This window comes from Lynx canadensis, chromosome A1 (assembly GCF_007474595.2).
Source record: "Lynx canadensis isolate LIC74 chromosome A1, mLynCan4.pri.v2, whole genome shotgun sequence".
NCBI classification, from domain to species: domain Eukaryota; kingdom Metazoa; phylum Chordata; class Mammalia; order Carnivora; family Felidae; genus Lynx; species Lynx canadensis.
In genome coordinates this window covers 174,591,862-174,609,912 of record NC_044303.2, presented here as the reverse complement: position 1 = coordinate 174,609,912, position 18,051 = coordinate 174,591,862, and the positions used below count along the sequence as shown (strand labels likewise).

The following is an 18,051-nucleotide window of genomic DNA, read 5'->3' as shown; positions in this document are numbered from 1 at the left end:
TACTCGGCAATCAAAAAGAATGAAATCTTGCCATTTGCAACTACATGGATGGAACTGGAGGGTATTATACTAAGTGAAATCAGTCAGAGAAAGACAAAAATCATAGACTTCACTCATATGAGGACTTTAAGAGACAAAACAGATGAACATAAGGGAAGGGAAACAAAAATAATATAAAAACAGGGAGGGGGACAAAACAGAAGAGACTCATAAATATGGAGAACAAACTGAGGGTTGCTAGAGGGGTTGTGGGAAGGGGGATTGGCTAAATGGGTAAGGGGCATTAAGGAATCTACTCCTGAAATCATTGTTGCACTATACGCTAACTAATTTGGATGTAAATTTTAAAAAAGAAAAAAGAAAATTAAAAAAAAAAGAAAAGAATGAAAAAAAAATCACTGTGGTTCACAGCCTGTTCTCCTGCTGTCTCCATGTGAATACATGTGCCCAAAAGTGAGGCAGAGGACTGCAAAGCCACACTGTGCCCCCAACACACTGAAAATCCCAGCATGCAGCACACACTCACCTTTGTCTTGTCAAATATATTTTACCTTAAAACATGTTTTTGAAGTGGCATAATCTTTTATTTAAGTATAACTCATACAATATAAAATTCACCTTCTAAAGTATGTAATTTAGTGCTTTTAATATGTTCAAAAAATTGTACAACCATCACCACTATCTAATTTCAGAATACTTTCAGAAATCACCCCAACAAGTAACCATTTACCTACACAGAGTCACTCTCATTCCCTCCTCCCAACAACCACTAATTTACTTTATGTCTCTCTGGATTTGCCTTAACTGGACATTTCATGTAAATGGAATCACACAATATGCAGCCTTCTTTCTCCTGACAATGTTTTCAAGGTTCATCAATGTTGTAGCAGGTATCAGTACTTATTTCCTTTTATGGCTAAATAATATTCCACTGTATCCCATGGATATTCCACATTTTATTTATGTAATCATCAGTTGATGGACATTTGAGTTATTTTCACTTTTTTTTTTTTTTTAATTTTTTTTTTCAACGTTTATTTATTTTTGGGACAGAGAGAGACAGAGCATGAACGGGGGAGGGGCAGAGAGAGAGGGAGACACAGAATCGGAAACAGGCTCCAGGCTCTGAGCCATCAGCCCAGAGCCCGACGCGGGGCTCGAACTCACGGACCGCGAGATCGTGACCTGGCTGAAGTCGGACGCTTAACCGACTGCGCCACCCAGGCGCCCCAAGTTATTTTCACTTTTTTTTAAGTTTATTTATTTATTTTGAGAAAGAGAGAGACAGCAGAGGAGGGGCAGAGAGAGAGAATTTCAAGAAGGGCCCACACTACCAGCATGGAGCCTAATGTGGGGCTGGAACTCACGAACCACAAGATCATGACCTGAGGACACTTAACCACTGATCCAAATAGGCTCCCCATTCACTTTTTGACTATTATAAATAATGCTACTATGAGCATTCATTTTTCTGGAGACATATGTTCGATTGCATATTTGTAAATATTTTCTCCCATTCTATGGGTTTTCATTTCACTTTCTTATTTGTGTCTACTGAAGCACAAAAGATGCTGCAATTGGTTTTTCTAGATATTATGCCTTTATCAGATATAAATAAAGTCCAACATATCTTGTTTTCTTTAGTTGCTTGTGAATTTAGTGTCATGCCTAAAAAGAACTAATCCAAGGTCATGAAGATACTTTCTTCTAAGACTTACATAGTTCTAGCTATCCTATTTAGGTCATTGATCTATTTTGAGTTAATTTTTGTGTGTGATATGAGATAGGCGTCCAAATCCATTATTTTGCATGTAAATATCTAGTAAACACAATAAAATCAGTTATATCTTGGGGTGCACGGCTGGCTCAGTTGGTGACCATGTGACTCTTGATCTCCGGGTTGTGAGTTCGAACCCCATGTTGGGTGTAAAGATTACTTAAAAATAGGGGCGCCTGGGTGGCGCAGTCGGTTAAGCGTCCGACTTCAGCCAGGTCACGATCTCGCGGTCCGTGAGTTCGAGCCCCGCGTCGGGCTCTGGGCTGATGGCTCAGAGCCTGGAGCTTGTTTCCGACTCTGTGTCTCCCTTTCTTTCTGCCCCTCCCCCGTTCATGCTCTGTCTCTCTCTGTCCCAAAAATAAATAAACGTTGAGAAAAAAAAAAAATTTAAAAAAAAAAAAAAGATTACTTAAAAATAATAAATTAAATAAATAAATAAAATCAGTTACATTATATATATTGGCATTGAGTAATTACAAAATAAAATTCCTTTAAATATCATTATAAAACCTCCCTGACATGAAATAATTAGGTATAAACTAACAAAATATGTTCAAGATAAAACTACAAAATGCTGATGAAATAAATTAAAAACCTACATAAATGGAAAGGCATACTATATTCATGGATTGTAAAACTGAACATAATAAAGATATCAATTCTCCCAAGCTGACCTATAAATTTAACAGAATTCCCATCAAAATCCCATCAGGATTTTTTCTGTAGATATAAACAAGTGATTCTAAAATTTAATTGGAAGGGCATAGGAAGTAGGAAAAAACAAAATAATTTTGATAAACAAGTATACAGTTGGAAGAACCACATTATCCAATATTAAGACTTATGATACAGTTACAGTAATCAAGACAGAATGGTACTGGCAAGGGAGTACACACAGATAGAATCATACAATATATGGCCTTTCTGGTAGCATATTTTCAGACATAGGCCCACACAAATATGGCAAGCTGATTTTTGAAAAGACACAAAGGCGATTAAAGATGAAAGGATACTTCTTTCAACAAATGGCATTAGAAAAATTGGACATTTATATTATAAAAAAAAAAAAAGAACATCAACCTAAACCTTACCCCTGATACTAAAGTAAATCAAAAGGGATCATAGACCTAAAACTATAAAACTTCCAGAATGAAACATAGGAGAAAATCTTCATGAGGTAGGATTAGACAAATAATTCTTGGTTTTAACTCCAAAAATACAATTCACAAAAGACTAAGTTGACAAATTGGACTTCATTAAAATTAAAAGTATTTGTTTTATAAAAATACTGTTTAAAATTAAAAGAGAAGCTACAGAGTGGGAGAAAGTATTTGCAAATAACATACTCAAAAAGAATGGACTTATGCCCAGAATATATAAAGAAGTCCCAATACAAAACAAAAACAACTCAACTTAAAAATGGGCAAAACACTTGAACACATACTTAACTAAATAGGATATACAAATAGACAATAAGCATATGAAAAGACACTCAACATCATATGCCATTAAGGGGAAAGCAATTTAAAACCATGATGTTGGGGAACCTGGGTGGCTCAGTCGGTTAAGCATCCTACTCTTATTTTCAACTGAGACCAGGATCTTGGGCTCATGAGATCAAGCCCCACACTGGGTTCCACACTGACAGCACAGAGCCTGCTTGGGATTCTCTCTCCCTCTCTCTCTCTCTCTGTCTCTCTCTCTCTCTGCCCCTCCCCCACTTACACACGCACTCTCTCTCCCTCTCTCTCAAAAGAAAATGAATAAACTTAGGAAAAAACCATGATACATACCATTGCACATTTATTTGAATGGCTAAGATAAAAAGTACTTATAATTCCAGGTGCTGACAATGATGCAAAGGAGAGCAAGTCAAACCATCATACATTGCAGGTGGGAATACAAAATGACACAGTCAATCTAGAAAACAGTTTGGCAGTTTCTTACAAATCTAAAAATATTCTTACCATATGAACCAACAATCCCACTCTTGGGCATTTACCCTAGAGAAATGAAAACTAATGTTTCCCAAAAAAAGTTTAGGCAGCTGTATTCATAATTGCCCAAATTGAAAACAATCCAAATGCCTTTCAATTAGGTGAATGAATAAACTGGTACATTCACACGATGGAATATAACTCGGTATGTATCAATAGTGCCTAGATAAATCGCAAAGGTATGCTATTTGAAAGCCCATCTCAAAAGGTTATAAACGACATGATTCTATTTATATGACATATGTGATAAGACAAACTACTGGTGATATCACTTCAGTGGTGGCCAGGTTGGCATCAGGGGAGGTTATCTCCATAAAGAAATCCATAATGGAGTGTTTGGGGGCATGTGTTAGTTTCCTAGGGCTGACAACACAGTACCACAAAATTGGTTGTCTTAAAGCAACCAAAATTTATTCTCTCACAGTTCTGAAGGTTAGAAATCTGAAAACAAGGTATTACCATGATGATGCTCCTTTCTGAAACCAGTAGGAGAGGACCTTACTTATCTCTTCCAGTTCCTAGTAGTCCCATCCTTGCATCCCTTGGCTTGTGACAGCATAACTCCAATATCTGCTTCTTTCTTCACATGACCCTCACCCTGGTGTTTTCCTCTTTTTTTATTTATTTATTTTTTATTTATTTATTTTTTTAAACGTTTTTTATTTATTTTTGGGACAGAGCGAGACAGAGCATGAACGGGGGAGGGGCAGAGAGAGAGGGAGACACAGAGTCGGAAACAGGCTCCAGGCTCCGGGCCATCAGCCCAGAGCCCGATGCGGGGCTCGAACCCACGGACCGTGAGATCGTGACCTGGCTGAAGTCGGACGCTTAACCGACTGCGCCACCCAGGCACCCCCTTTCCTCTTTTTTTAAAGACACCAGTTATATTGGATTTGAGCCCATCCTAATGGCCTCATCTTAACTTGATTACATCTCCAAAGACTCCAAATAAGGTCACAATCACAAGTACTGGAAGTTAGGACTTCAACATATCTTTGTGGGGGTTGCAGAGGGAAGGATATAATTCAACCCATAAAAAAAAGTGATAGGACTGTTCTGATTCTGATTACAATGGTGGTTTCAGGGATCTGTTCATGTATTAAAACTGATAGTACTGTACATTTTTAAAAAGCTACTCTACTGTAAATTTTAAAACAAAGTAAAAAAAGGAAGAGCACAGACATAGGGCTGTCAACTTGCATTTTGCCAAGTTGAGGACACTTAATATAAATATACTGTCACCACTTACTATTCTCATCATTTTGTTGAAGAAAGGATTGATGACTATCAAAAAGTAAGAACAACGTAACCTCAAAATAACATCAGTCTGTTCATTACCACAAATTTACAGTACGGGTAAGTTCATTAAAACCAAAAGAGGATTATTGGCCAAATACATAATGTAAAAACTGAAAGAACTGAAGAGATAAACAGACAATTGAATGTATAATTGGAGACTTTGATACTCCACTTTGAATAATAGAACATCTAGATAGAAGATCAACAGAGAAATAGAAGACTTGAACAACAGTAGAAGCTAATATATCTAACAGGTATCCATAGAGAACATTCATCCAATAACAGTAGATTACATAATCTTCTCAAGTGCACATGGTGTATTACCCAGGATAAAAAAAAAAAAATATGTTGGGCCATAAAACAAGTCTGAACAAATTTAAAAGTATGTTCTCTGACTACAATGGAATAAAATTAGAAATACAGGGAAAAAATTGGGATTCACAAGTGAAAATTAAACAACACACTCCTTTAAAAAAACCTCAATGGGTCAAAGAAGAAGTCACAAGGGAAATTAGAAAATACTTAGCTATAAATGAAAATTAAAACACAACATGCCAAAATTAAAACACAACATTCCCTCTAAGGCATTGCTTACAGGGAAATTTATATAGCTATAAATATATATATATTTTTTTCAACGTTTATTTATTTTTTTGGGACAGAGAGAGACAGAGCATGAACGGGGGAGGGGCAGAGAGAGGGGGAGACACAGAATTGGAAACAGGCTCCAGGCTCTGAGCCATCAGCCCAGAGCCCAACGCGGGACTCGAACTCACGGACCGCGAGATCGTGACCTGGCTGAAGTCGGACGCTTAACCGACTGCGCCACCCAGGCGCCCCTAAATATATATATTTAAAAATAAGAAAAACCTCAACTAACTTTCTACCTTAAAATACTAGAAAAAGAAGAGCAAACTAAACCTAAGGCAAGCAGAAGGAAATAAATAATAATTAGAGCAAAAAATAAATGAAATAGAGAATAGAAAACAGTAGAGCAAATCAATGAGACTAAAAGTTGGTTCTTTGCAAAGACCAATAAAATTGACAAGTAAAGCTAGCTGACCAAGAAAAAGAGAGAAAGAAAACTCAAATTACTAAAGAGGGGACATCATTACTGACCTCGCAGAAATAAAATGAATTATAAGGAAATACTATGTATGTCAACAAGTCATGTCAACCTAGATGAAACAAAATGGAAAAACTACCAAAATTGACTCAAGAAGAAATAGAATAGAAGCAACCCAAATGTCTATCATTGAGGAACAGAAAAACAAAATGTGCTATATCAATATAATGGAATATTATTTAGTCATAAAAAGGAGCAAAGTACTGATACATGTTACAATGTGGATGAACCCTGAAAACATAATGCTAACTGACAAAAGCCAGACACAAAAGGTCACATATTGTGTAGTTCTACTTACATGAAATGTCCACAATAGACCAATCCACAGAGACACAAAATAAATTAGCAGTCAGTAAGGACTGAAATAAAGGAAATGGGGCATGATAACTAACAGGTACAGAATTTCTTTTGGGGTGATGAAAAAAATTCTGGGAGATGGTAGTGATGGAGCACTGCTCTATAAAGAATATAAGAATGCGGGGCGCCTGGGTGGCTCAGTCGGTTGAGCGTCCGACGTCGGCTCAGGTCATGATCTCATGGTCCATGAGATCAAGCCCCGCGTCGCGCTCTGTGCTGATGGCTCAGAGCCTGGAGCCTGCTTCCGATTCTGTGTCTCCCTCTCTCTCTGCCCCTCCCCCATTCATGCTCTGTCTCTCTCTGTCCCAAAAATAAATAAACGTTGAAAAAAAAAATTTTTTTTTTAAATTAAAAAAAAAAAAGAACATAAGAATGCTAAATTGTACACTTTAAAAGAGTGACTTTCTGGGGCACCTGGGTGGCTCAGTCAGTAAAGCATCTGACTTCAGCTCAGGTCACGATCTCACAGTTCCTGAGTTCAAGCCGCGTGTTGGGCTCTGTGCTGACAACTCGGAGCCTGGAGCCTGCTTCAGATTCTGTGTCTCCCTTGCTCTCTGCCCTTCCCCCACTCGCATTCTCTCAATCTCTCTCTCTCTCTCTCTCTCTCTCTCTCTCTCTCTCTCCCTCTCTCAAATATAAATAAACATTTAAAAAGAAAAAAAATTTAATATTAAATTTATTGTCAAATTGGTTTCCGTACAACACCCAGGGCTCATCCCAACAGGTGCCCTCCTCAATGCCCATCACCCACTTTCCCCTCCCTCCCACCCCCCATCAACCCTCAGTTTATTTTCAGTTTAAAAAGAAAAAAATTTTAAAGAGTGAGTTTTGGGGAGCCTGGGTGGCTCAGTCCATTAAGCAACCGACTCTTGATTTCAGTTCAGGTCATGATCCCAGGGTCATGGGATTGAGCCCAGCATCAGGCTCTGTGCTGAGTGCACAGAGCCTGCTTGGGATTCTCTCTCTCCCTTTCTCTCTCTGCCCCTCCTCTGCTCACATGCGCTCTCTCTCAAAATGAACAAACTTTTTTAAAAAATGACACACATTTGAAATAGTGCCATAGTTAAAATATTAATGAAGTCTCACTATATGCAGAAAATAGAAGCAATGCAATCCCCACACCACCCCCAATTTGAAAAATCTGCCAAGAATTTCGTAATTTCAAAACCAGCAGCCCAGGTGAATTGTATACTGTACTTATGTAGTTGCCAAATTGGGCATCCTTCAGCTGGCAAAAAGAAAAACTATAGCTTTTATATGCTTCGGAAAATTTCTCCAAGTTAGATTTTTCACGTGTCCACTTTACATTCACTTGTTATTTTAATGTAATATCATCTCTAGTGTAATATCATAACACTGTCATTTAAATACTTTGTTAGGTAATATTTTGTTAGGTAATAATTCTGATTACAGAGCTATGAAAGGTGCCCCCTAAATGTTGCGAGATGATAAAAACCTCATGAGGAAGGCCAATCATCATGATATACCAAGCTGACAATTTAGAAGGGTACACTCTGCTGAAGAGTATAAATCACGCTAAGAGATTTTTAGAAATAAGCATTAAAGCAAATGTACAGTGACATCAGTTAACTCAGAAATGGATAAGTTTTGAATTGTATAAAAGTTCTAAACATGTGTCCCCCTCATAAAGAGAATTGGCCTTGAAATTCCTTCGAAATTTTCATCTCTGCTCTAGGTCTTAATAGTTGTGAGAGATGCCTGGCAAGCGGCTTAACTCTCACAGCCTCAGTTTTCTCATTGAGAAATGGGGATGATAATAGGATTTGGTTCACAGGAGTTCTCCTGAGGATTAAATGAGCTAATTCACATAAAGTGCTTTTTGAAGTGACTGGTACAGGGGCGCCTGGGTGGCGCAGTCGGTTAAGCGTCCGACTTCAGCCAGGTCACGATCTCGCGGTCCGTGAGTTCGAGCCCCGCGTCAGGCTCTGGGCTGATGGCTCAGAGCCTGGAGCCTGTTTCCGATTCTGTGTCTCCCTCTCTCTCTGCCCCTCCCCCATTCATGCTCTGTCTCTCTCTGTCCCAAAAAAAATAAATGTTGAAGTGACTGGTACAGAATATCAAGAGAGGTTCATGGTAATAGTAGTGGTAGTTTTGTTGTGGTTATTTCATTTTATTTTTTTTAATGTTTTTATTTATTTTTGAGACAGAGAGAGGCAGAACATGTGCAGGGGAGGGGCAGAGACAGAGGGAGACACAGATTCCGAAGCAGGCTCTAGACTCTGAGCTGTCAGCACAGAGCCCAACGTGGGCTCGAACTCACAGACTGTGAGATCATGACCTGAGCTGAAGTCGGACGCTCAACCGACTGAGCCACCCAGGTGCCCCTGTTGTGGTTATTTCAAAACGTTAGATGGCTTATTGCTCCCTCAGACCTGATATAGTTGCCTTACCTAGGAGCTAAAACCATCAATGTCAATAAAAATCAGAACAGTGGTATCCTATTAGGAAAAGGTGGTTGAGGATTGACTATAATGTCAAGCAAGAAGGAACTTTCTGGGGCAGTAGAAATCTGTATCTTTATTGGTGTGTTGGTTGTCAAATTTCATTGAATTATACTGTTAAGATTTACACATTTCACTACATGTAAACTTTCAATTCAGTTTTTAAAAATTAGCATGTTAAGCTAATGACTGCCCTGTTGAACAAAGGCACCACTTCCTAATGTTTAACAGGTGAGAGACAGAAATCATTTTTGAGGCCATGCAAACAGGGGAAACTGGTTTTTCTTCCTAGCCTAAGACTACAAAGTTCCACAGATGTGAGATGGGTAGAAGACAAAGAAAATGAGAAGCAACGTAGTAGCTTCAAGCTCCACACCAGCTTCCCTATATGTAGGTTTATGGCAGAGGGGGAAGGCAACAAAATGCCGACCGAAATTTGAGGGACTCAAGAATAAGACAAGTGTACCACCTCTAGTCTGGCATTTGAGAGTAGTATCCCATAGATGTCCCCTGTACCAGTGGACAGGGGCATGCAGTAAAAAGGGCAGCATGCTACATCTGGGCAAGGAGGCAGGGAGAACGCTTGGGTTTCCAGAATCTCCCCTGTACATCCCCTGAATGCCCAGCCTGGTCAAGAAAGAGACAACAACAGTAACAATACATTTGAAGGCTTACTATGTTCCAAATACTTTCCTAAGTGCTTTATATGTATCATCTCAGTGAATCGTCTCAGAAATCCTATGTAAGTCTTAGATACTATTATTATTCCCTTTTCACTGATCAAGAAACCAAGGCCAGGGTGGTGAAAAGGCTTGATCAAGGACATACAACTAATAAGTAGTAGAACCTGGCAGGGTGTATGCAGATCCCTCTATCCTCCAACTTTTCTTCTTCAAAACTGTTTTTTCTCCTCTGAATCGTATTAGAATCAGCTAGTTAGTCTACAAAACAAAGCCTGCCAGGACTAGGGCTGCATTGACTCTATATAAATCAATTTGCAGAGAACTGACGTCATAATAATACTGAATCTTTGAATTCATGAATATAGTTTATTTCTCCATTTATTTACATCTTCTTTAATTTCTCTGAAATTTTACACTGTTTAAAGTTTTCAGTGTACAGGTCTTGCACATATTTAGTTGAATTTATCCCTTAGTATTTCATGTCTATTGATGCTACTATATGTGATTTATTTACATTTTCAATTTCAATTGCTTATTGCTACTATATATAAATACAACTAAAGCTTTTTATTGAAATATAATTCACATACCATAACATTCACATCCCATAATATACCATAATATTCACCCTTTTAAAGAATGTAGTTCAGTGGTTTTAGTATATTCACAAGGTGGTGCAGTCATTATCACTATCTAATTCCATAACATCTACATCACTCCAAAAAGAAACTCTATACTCAGGGTGCCTGGGTAGCTCAGTCAGTTAAGCATCTGACTCTTGATCTCAGCTCAGGTCTTGATATTGGGGTTTTGAGCTCAAGCCCATGTTGAGTTTTGCACTGGTCATGGAGCCTACATAAAAAAAAAAAAAAAGAAACTCCATACTTATTATCAGTCGCTCCCCATTCCCACCCTCCCAGCCCCTGGCAACCACTAATCTGCTTCTATTTCTATGAATTTATCCATAGAATTAATTTTTATGTAATGACCTTATATCATGAGACCTTGCTAAACTCACTTATTATTTCTAAAGTGTTTTTGTAGATTCCTCTGGATTTTCTACATATATGTTCATGTTGTCTGAGTGACTGGATATACAAACAGACAAAAGCCAGACCATATATAACAACAGAACTCTGACCCACAACCCCTGCAGCAACCACTCTAGGAAGCCAAATTACAACCTCTGAAGCAATCAACCCAGAATGGTCAGAATTCGATCGGTGACAGCCAACTTCCCTATTTCTTTTATCTTGCGTCTAACTCAAGACCAACAAGAAAAAGATAAATATGCTCCCCAAACCATCACATAAGATGCCGACTTCTGGTTAACCCATCTCTAGCTTCCCCATGCCAAGAGCCTTCAATCAGTGCATGCTGAAAGCTTTCTCTTTTTTTCATTAGAAAACTTTCCTGGCCCCTGCCTGACTCTTAGTCTCTCCCAAAGTCAAGTGTTTGTGGCTATCTGCTATAGCAAATTCTGAATAAATAGCCTATTTTCACTTGAGTGGTCTTCATTTGTGAATTAAGACAGTTTTACTTCTTTTTTTTTTTTTTGCTTGTTTGTTTACACTAGGACAATTTTAACCCTCCATTACCCTATCCTGCAGTAACATCCGGCTTTATATGGATTAAAACTGCATTTGCCAAGAACTGTGAACATTTAGAATCTTTACATGAAGTCACATGGTTGATACAGGCACATAGACATCTTCCAACACTAACAGAATACATATACAACACGTACCAAATGGTCTTGATGGATAAATTTGCTTCATCAGATACTCATATTCAGTAAAATTCACAGTTAATGCAGAATTTCATTTTCTTAATTTGCATCTTTATTACATTCTTTTTCTAAGATTTTAATTATTTAAAAAAACCACTCATTCATTCAAGGTTGTAATTTGCAGGGCAATAAACAATGGGTTCTAAATTTCTTAAAGGTGTCTATAACAATTTAAAATACCAGGAGTCTTCTTTTCTATTTGTAGCACCTGACTTAAGACCCTTATAAAAACAAAGTTTAAATTCATTTAGTGCATTCATTAAAATTCATTGTCACTGTTTCTCTTGAGAAAGACTCATTTCAATTGTTATTTCCCAGACTACCTATATATATAGAGACAGCATGGGTGTATATTCTTTTCAATTGGGTAGAATTTTACTCTCAGAATTTATAGCTAGAACAAGAACTTGCAGCATCTTTGAATGGTCTTTCACTCAAAACAATGGTGATAATAATGCATAAAACAGATTTGGGATCCGACCCCCTACTTAACATCATCAAACATGTTTCCAAAGTATCCTTGGAAAATATTTAAAAATATATGAAAATTCTACCATATGGTACACCATCATTCTCTAACCATTTCCCAATTGTTCATTTATATCAGTTGCAATTTCTTTATAAGTAACATTGTGATGAACACCCTCACCCACAGTTCTAAGCAAGTGTGGGTGACATCTCTCTTTAGGATAATGTCAACTAAGTGGCTTACTGGGTTAGACTACAGATGGTTTTAAGGCTTTAGTATACTTTACCAAATAATCTCCAGAACTGAACAACTCCTACCAACGTTAAGTTAATGTGACCACAAAGTGGACTTGTTTGGTAACAATGAAGCAAATTCAACCACAAATCTATTAGATGCCCAAGCATCTCAAAACTATCACACCAAAGAAGCAAGGAGATAATCATTAATGGTGATGAAGCCAAAATTCAAATTCTTTAAAACATTACTCAGCTTTAAATCATGATTTCATTAAATCATGACTATTTTTTTTAAAAAATTTTTTTTTCAACGTTTATTTATTTTTGGGACAGAGAGAGACAGAGCATGAACGGGGGAGGGGCAGAGAGAGAGGGAGACACAGAATTGGAAACAGGCTCCAGGCTCCGAGCCATCAGCCCAGAGCCTGACGCGGGGCTCGAACTCACGGACCGCAAGATCGTGACCTGGCTGAAGTCGGACGCTTAACCGACTGCGCCACCCAGGCGCCCCTAAATCATGACTATTTTTAAGAAAATTAACTCATTAAATCATGATTATTTTAAGATAGTAAACAGAAAGGCTTTGCACAAAAAAATCTAGTGTTTTTCAAAAATAAAAAGTTAAAAAGAGAAAGAGAAAAGTCAGTACCAAATGACCAAAAATTTTTATTTGACTAAATTCTATTTCATGCATAAGCATGACAGTCTCCCCTGTTTATTAGACTTTGGCAATTAAAAAAAAAAACAAACAAACAAGCAGCCTTATACAGAACAGAACGGTGAAAATGCCAAGGGTGAGGGTAGTCTACAGTTTTACTGTAGGATAAATATACATTTTTTTAAAAGGCCTCTCTCCCTTTGGCCATATCAACTCTCAGTTCAAATCATTAAATAGAGAGAAATTTTCTTTTTTTTTTTAGTTTTTTTAAAATGTGTATTTATTTTTGAGACAGAGAGAGACAGAGCATGAACAGGGGAGGGTCAGAGAGAGAGGGAGACACAGAATCCAAAGCAGGCTCCAGGCTCTGAGCTGTCAGCATGGAGCCCGACGTGGGGCTCGAACTCACAGACTGTGAGATCATGACCTGAGCCAAAGTCAGACGCTTAACCGATTGAGCCACCCAGGTGCCCCTAGAAAGAAATTTTCAAAATCACTTCTTTACTTCTCCAACATCTTTGATGCTATCATCATCTACCTCTGGCCATTTTTCCTGAATGACATCAATTATGTCATCTGTAAAGTCTCCCTGAATGATGATTTCATCCTCTCCTGTTACTGAGGCACCACAGGAGAATTTTTGAGCAAAAAATCTTTGTGCTTCTTTTAGATCAATTTCACAGTTGCAAGGCCACATACTCTGGTTACACATTTCTTCTTTGCTCTGGGAATTTTGGCTATCATAACCTTTTGTGGTACAGTCTTCTTTTTTTGCTTTATTTGACCCCTTCCACCTCTCTTCTGCTTTTCTTCTTTTCTTCTTCCCTGCTGTGCCTTGACCCTCACTACCTCCAGCTTCTTGTTTGGGCGAATTTTCTACAATAAGTTTTGCAAACTCACTTGGAAAATTCTTCTCTAACCACTGTCGACATTTAGTGACATCAGGCATATATTCACAGTACTCTGTTAGTAATGAACAGACTCCACAGTAAAGGACTCAAAGTGGGTAGTCTTCATGTAACTTGGTATTGCCCCTCGGCTCTCCTTTGCAATCATGCCCGCTGGATTCAGAAATATCAGCAGCCATCTCACAAAATGCCAGCTGAAGCGATATATGCAACTCCTCTTCCCCGACCAGGGCCACCTGAAAGCCCGTCTCAAGGCAGTTTTACTTCTTTATTTCCAATCTGCAACCTTTTTATTTTTCTTTGCCTTGCTTTATTACTCTGGATAGGACCTCAAGTATAATGCTTAACAAAAGTGGTGAAAGCAGGCATCTTTACCTGGTTCCTCCTCTTAAAATATTAAGGTATTAAAAAAAAATTTTTTTTAACGTTTTATTTATTTTTGAGAGAGAGAGAGAATGTAAGCAGGGGAGGGGCAGAGAGAGGTGAAGACAAAGAATGTGAAGCAGGCTCCAGGCTCTGAGCTGTCAGCACAGAGCCGGATGGCGAGGCTCAAACCCATGAACCAAGGGAGCATGACCTGAACCGAAGCTAGATGTTCAACTGTCTGAGCCATCCAAGCACCCCAAAATATTAAGGTATTTTTTTTAACTTTTTTTTTTTTTGAGAGAGAGAGGGAGCATGAGCATACACATGAGCAGGGGAGAGGGTCAGAGGGAAAGAGAGAGAAAATCTTAAGCAGGTTCCATGACCAGGGGGAGCCTGACTTGGTGTTCCATCTCATGACCATGAGATCATGACCTGAGCCAAAACCAAGAGTTGGACACTTAATGGACTGAGCCACCCAGGTGCCCCTAAGGTATTTTAAATTAAATTAAATTGTTATAGTATTTATATATATTTAAAAGTATGGGATAATAGTTCGATTTTTAAATATCAATATATGCAGTATGCTAATAAATCTTTTATAACGATTTAAATTTATGATGAAAAGTTTAAATGTCAATTAAAAATTGAGCAAGGAGTTACATAGATGTTCAAAATTCTTTTATAGGGCAATGAGCAAAGTTTGAAGCAGTCTCCAGTAAAGGCCATCACTGAATCTGGGGGAGTTGGACAATGTCCACGTTTGTTAGCAGAGGCTGACCAAGATTACTGGGGTCCAACCTCAGTTGGCAAGGAGTTGTCTTCCATTATGCAGAATGAGGATGCAGAGTCAGAAATTGAAGAGGTACTAAAAATAAATAAAATTACATTTTATGCACACCTGAGATTATGAATGAAATTTAAATTCACATTATGATTATAATAATTATTATAATTATAATTAGCACAGAGCCTTCTAAAACAGATGCAGTGCTTTGAAAACCTGCTGGTGGGGAAAATCATAAATAAGAAAGAATCTTTCTTTAGTTGGCACAATTCCTTCTCTCCCTGGGCATCACCTTACTAACTAGAACTGAAGAGCCATATTTGCAATGCTAATACCTGGCCCTGGGGAAAGGCCTACAGTTACCCATCTTGCCTATTTACAATTTCTAACTTCCCAAACAAAAAGCTGCCCAAGTGTCAGCAGCAGCTTCCATTAACCAAAAAGCAAGGGTCTCCTAAAGAGAAGAGCAATGGACACAGGTGGGCACCAACTTAGTTGGAAGTCATATCTGCCTACCAGTTGCAGAAATCCACCTGAAATAGTCAGGGACAAAGCAGGAAGTGTCCAGTCCTGATCTTCCCCCAGGAAAACATATCTAATCAAAATAAGGCATATTCTGCACACTTGAAGCACTGGGTAGAGTCCCCCAGCCCCCAGGGAGCTGGAGAAGGGATTTGGAACAAAATCCAAGAACCCTCCAGAATACCCAGGGGATCCAGATCCTGGAACTGCTCAAGCATGGAACTGGGCCAGAGGAGATGCTGTTCAGTTATAAAAACTGACTCTTTCAGCATCTTAGTCCTTCCCCTGGTTGGAAGCATCCCAGACTGTGCATTTCCAACCCTGACAAAAAGCAGGGTTAAGGGTGGGGGGGGACTATACCCCCTAACTAACTCTGCATTGGCTCCAGATTAGGCTGAGTAGTCTGCAGAGAAAAAAACTGAAGCAAAAGGTGAGAGCAACTTTAAGTTTCTCCAGCCTCAGAGACAGTGGATATGGGGAAATCAGAACAAGACATGGGCAACTGGTAAGGTAATCTTCCCCAGCTTTTGTCAAGCAACTGCAGTAAAAGAAATGTCAATAGGAGCACCTAAAAGAGGCAAAGTATTGCAGTGCCCATGGTAATAATATGGTTGTCCCCAGTTCTCATTCTAGATACTAAAGAATATACCCCATCCAGCAACAAGTCCAAATTCTTTCCTGGCAACAAGATGTGATATACAGGGGCATCTGGGTGGCTCAGGAGGTTAAGTGTCCAACTTTGGCTCAGGTCATGATCTCACAGCTTGTGAGTTCGAACCCTGCATCAGGCTCTGTGCTGATAGCTCAGAGCCTAGAGCCTGCTTGGGACTCTATGTCTCCCTCTCTCTCTGCCCCTCCCCTGCTTACGCTCTGTCTGTCTGTCTGTCTCTCTCTCTCAAAAATAAGTATTAAAAAAAAAGATGTGATAAACAGATTCAGCACTCACAATAGGCTAAAAGGGTACGTCAAAAATTAAGATGAACACTCAACCTAGAATGACAAAACACTTGAGGAAAACTAACATCAAAAATCACACACACACACACACACACACACACACACACACACACACACACAAAAGAGAGAAGTAACACCTAAGAAAATAGCATAGACCAGACAGAAGATGACTTGGTTCTTCTCTCCTCTGAGTGAGGGGGAGGAAACTGGCTCCGGGTGTCTTACACCTAGGCCCCAGCTTTGAAATTCGCAAGCCAAGAATTTGCCTCTTTTGTATTCTGGTTCTATTGGGACAACCTCCCTTAAGGCAGAGGATGACTCAGAGTCTAGTCATCTGAATAGAGAGTTACATACTGGATGAAAACACATGGGTTTAAGTATCAAAATATTTTCCCAGCACACCAAACAAAAGATTATGTTATGTATGTTACAATGTTAATGTAACAAAGGGTAGAATTCAAGAGGAAAGCACTAAAAGAGACAAGTAGTGGTGTTTCATATCAATAAAAGAACAATTAACAAAAAGTATTGAATTTTTATGTATCTCACATCAGAGTTTATGAATATGTAAAGCAAAATCTAATATAAATGTCAGACTTCCGAGTTAAGATGAATTTTCTCCCTTAATACCTAATGAAATGAGCATAAATGGTATACACACACGTCATCAACATTAGCCAAACTAGACTGGTGGCCAAGAAAATAACCTGAAGAGTCTGAAGCAAATGGAGAGATCCAACTAGCTTAGCTCCCAGTAGCATTCCTGGTGAATTAATAAGATCCTGAAGACTCTTGCTGATGCCATCAAACCCGCAGTGATCCAACTCGAATAATAATCCATATCTCTTACCTCTTCTAAGAAGTAGCACCTATGGCTCCTAGAGAAGAATGGGGAAGGTAAATAATGGGACTGACTTTCAAACAAAAGGGAAAATTTCAGAACTACCCACTGAACTGGGAGAATGTCCCAAAAAAGAGGAAATCCAAATGGATGATAAACTTTGACAAGATTGCTTTAAATAAAGTCCGCTGATCAAAGGCCTCCAGGAACATATCCATAATAAAAAAGTTAGATTTACCTTCCCACAGCAAGGGAGAAAATACTCCAGAGGAACCTGTAGAGGCCTCAGCAAGAGAACCTTGGAAGGAGTTTCTCATACTATTTGGACTTGTACTAGATTATTCCCTGAAAAGTCAAAGAAGTAAGGACCAGTTATGGATTGAAGGTTGTCAAAAAGTTGGGGAAATTTAGTGGCTGGATAGCTGAACAATTTTTATCTGGAGGTAGGAGGATTAAAGCAAGGCACCTGTTGTCATTGGTAAAGGAGCAGCTGTCAGTTAAGTCAGAAGTAGAGGATATTTTATTGTTTTTATGTCTTGTTCTAGAAATGGTCACAGAGTGGCTTGTGTACATCTTACTTATATTCTAGTGAGTTTGTTTATGTTCTTTTGAGAGCATCATGGCCTGGCTGCTAGCTGCCAATAAGGAAGCTTTACACTTTCTCAAGATAATCTAGTGATGAGGTTCATGAGCAAATGGCGAAGAAAGGATTCTTGAGACATCTCTGGTGTGAAAAAGTGATTTTATTAAATCATGGGGACAGAACCCGTGGGCAGAAAGAGCTGCACAACTGGGGCTGTGAGGAGTGAATGATTATATA

General features: G+C 38.7%; 1 pseudogene; it reads right to left on the bottom strand.

Moving 5' to 3' along the window:
• Positions 1-13,346: 13,346 nt before the first annotated feature.
• Positions 13,347-13,952, bottom strand: LOC115506821 (annotated as a pseudogene).
• Positions 13,953-18,051: the final 4,099 nt, after the last annotated feature.